The following is a 3,001-nucleotide window of genomic DNA, read 5'->3' as shown; positions in this document are numbered from 1 at the left end:
AATAATAAATTTTATCTTTTAATAAATAGTTATCCTGAATTTAATACAATAAAAGAAAAAGTTTTACCATTTTATTCTTGCTGTAATTTTCTTTGGTTGTTATAGCCGGGAAGCTCATGGCTGAATTTAGTACTGCTAACCAACTCATCTGTTGGGGAAATGCTTTCAATCAGGCTTCATCATCTGGTTAGTTTTTTTTTTTACATTTTATTTGTAATATTCTTTAATAATATGATATAGTATTTGATGGCAAGTTAACCTATAATTTTGCAATAAAAAATAAAAATATTTTAGTGCTAACTGTTGTAATTTTCGAATATGCATAATTTTTATTTGATGTATTAAGAAAATAGTTCTTTGCGTAATATCTTGTTAGGCACCTTATGTTGCCTTTGTTTAGCGAAGTTCAGTGTGATTGTAATAACAATAAAACAAAGCATTTTTTTGTTTAAAATCTTTTTTATCCTATTATTTGGATTATTTAAAAAATTTCTGTGAGCAGATATTTATTGGATTTTCATCCAGATGATTTTTAAAATTGTAAGCGGCATAATGCTATTTCTGATAACATTATATGAATTCAATTTCTCCGATAAATTCAAAAACAATAAAGACAATTGATTTGAAATATATAATGAAATAATAAAATATTAAGATATATTAAATATATTAAGGACAACAAATGTAACAAAAAAAAAAAATGAGTCAAAATTTTAAGCACATTCTGATAAAAATTCGATCAGAATGTCCTTAGTATATAATTTTGATATTTTTGAATGCTTCGAGTATATACAAATTATATTAATTTTGTATTTACTTTTGCTTGTGTAGGTTTTGATTATTTATGCTATCAAAGCTAAAACTGAAAATTGGAAAATGGTGGAGAAGCTTAAGGATTCTTTTTCTGCTTGCTTTGAGGAGCTTTAAAGCCGGCCGCTCACGGTCTACATTTTCTAGATGCCTGGTGGGAAGTTTTTTGGTGGGGATGCTTTATCCTCACAACCGGACAATGATGATTAGAACTAACGACATTCGGCTTCTATGGTCTCTTCCCTTGGATGGCCTGCGTGGTGACAAGGAGGTCTTATTGATTAGCAACCATGGGGGTTTCTCCCCTATCTGGATAGCTTCAGGTTTTGCAGCTGTTTTCTTCCTCTTTTCTCTGCCGGCAACCAGGGAAGAGTGGGCTCTAGTGGGATGCAAATTTTTGTTAAAGCTGTTTTGCTTTGTCTGTTAGTTCTGTTTTATACCTGAGTCCGGTTCATTTTTTACCTTTTCTTCCTTATTGTTGTGGCAATTTTTGGGCTTCTTTGAGAGGTTTCCTCTCTGGATGGGAGCTAGTTCTTTTTGTAATGGATTTTTAGTGATTTAATATACGGGCTGATGCCCCAAAATTCCCCAAAAAAAAGACTCAATTATCTGATGGCCATAAGTGTACATTGAACGTGACAATAAGCATATAATGCAAGCAAAGAGAAGCAAAAATAGGCAAGGCTTTGTTGCGGGCTTATCCACAAGAGCCATGGCCTCTGCGAGGCTGGGCAGAGCAGGGATTGCTCATTGCTTTGTGGTGGTGATTGTGACGCATGTTTTTGCAAATCTGAGCACTTCTCTCAGTTTCTTTTCATCCTGCAATAAAGACATATAATCAACAAGCTAGCTTGCTGAGTAGAGCACCTACAAATGAATCACCAGCTCCAGTGGTATCAACTTGGCTAACACTTAAGGCATCAACAGCCCCTCGGAAATCCTTGGTGTAATTCTTGCATCCTTTCTTGCCAAGGGAAACCAGCAGAAGCTTCAAGCTTGGCCGCCACAACAACAAGGAAACTTCATCTTCTATGGAATCTTTATCGGTTAAGAATTCAAGCTCAACATCACTAACTTTAATGGCATCAGCCTGATCCCAGATGCTTAAAATTTGTTCCTTTGCCTCGGCTACAGATGGCCACAAGGTTTGGGTCATAAGAGAGTAGAACTCCTGCTTCTTTGGCAACCTCCATGGCCTTTAAATGAGCTGATCTACATGGATCTGTGATCAAACTTATAGATCCATAATGGAACACTTTCGCCCTGCTAATGAGATCCAGTTCTAGCTCAACTGGCGTAAGAAGCATATCAGTGCTAGGATTACGATAGAACATAAACTCGCGCTCGCCATCGGAGCGTAAAGGAACAAAGCTAGCGTGGTGCGCGCTCCAGCGTCGAAAGTAACACCATCGTCGGACACATCGTTCTCTCTGAGGATCGCGACGAGCATGCGGCCGAACTCATCGTCGCCGAGCTTCCCCATGAAAGTTGCGCGGCCTCCGAGGAGAGAAACGACGATGGTATGACAACCTAAAGTTTTGCATAGTTTCTTCAATGTACTTGATATTATGAAACAAACAGGGAGTCTTGGTAAGTTTAGGCATTTGTAAATATTTGAGATTTAAAATTTATAAAATACTCAGTATTTTACTTGAGTAGAGTTTGAAAAACTTTTTTTTTTTTATTAATTCTTTCAACACTTTAGAATGGTTGAATTTAGTCATAGATTTGTATTATGATCATTACATTATTTTACAAGTGTCATATCAGTGCTATATATACCATCTTTATGTACAAATGTAGATTTACATATGGTTATGATATGAGCTTAGTTTTATGAGCAAAAGTAATTTTTGATCTCAAGAACTTTTGTTTTTTCTTTTATCCAATTCTTTGCCTTGTGCAGCACTGCAGCTGAGCTCTATGATTTTAAATTTTTAATAAGAAGAATCTCTACCAAGATTTTTGGATCAAATTAAAAATCTAAAGATAAATTAGTAAATATTGGAGACCTCGTCATTAATTTCATGATTTTATAATATCTATCAAGATTTCACATTTCATATGCCATGCAAACGCTCCGATTCTAAAAAAAAAATTATAAAGAAAAAAAAATCAATCCCATTTTTATTTATTAAAAATATTATTAGACCATTTCATCAAGTATTTATTTAAATACATTTTCGTAATT

General features: G+C 34.5%; 1 pseudogene; it reads right to left on the bottom strand.

Moving 5' to 3' along the window:
• Positions 1-952: 952 nt before the first annotated feature.
• Positions 953-2,526, bottom strand: LOC110110241 (annotated as a pseudogene).
• Positions 2,527-3,001: the final 475 nt, after the last annotated feature.

Source organism: Dendrobium catenatum, unplaced genomic scaffold, assembly GCF_001605985.2.
Source record: "Dendrobium catenatum unplaced genomic scaffold, ASM160598v2 fragScaff_scaffold_740, whole genome shotgun sequence".
In the NCBI taxonomy this organism is placed as follows: domain Eukaryota; kingdom Viridiplantae; phylum Streptophyta; class Magnoliopsida; order Asparagales; family Orchidaceae; genus Dendrobium; species Dendrobium catenatum.
This window is presented reverse-complemented; position numbering and strand designations above follow the sequence as displayed.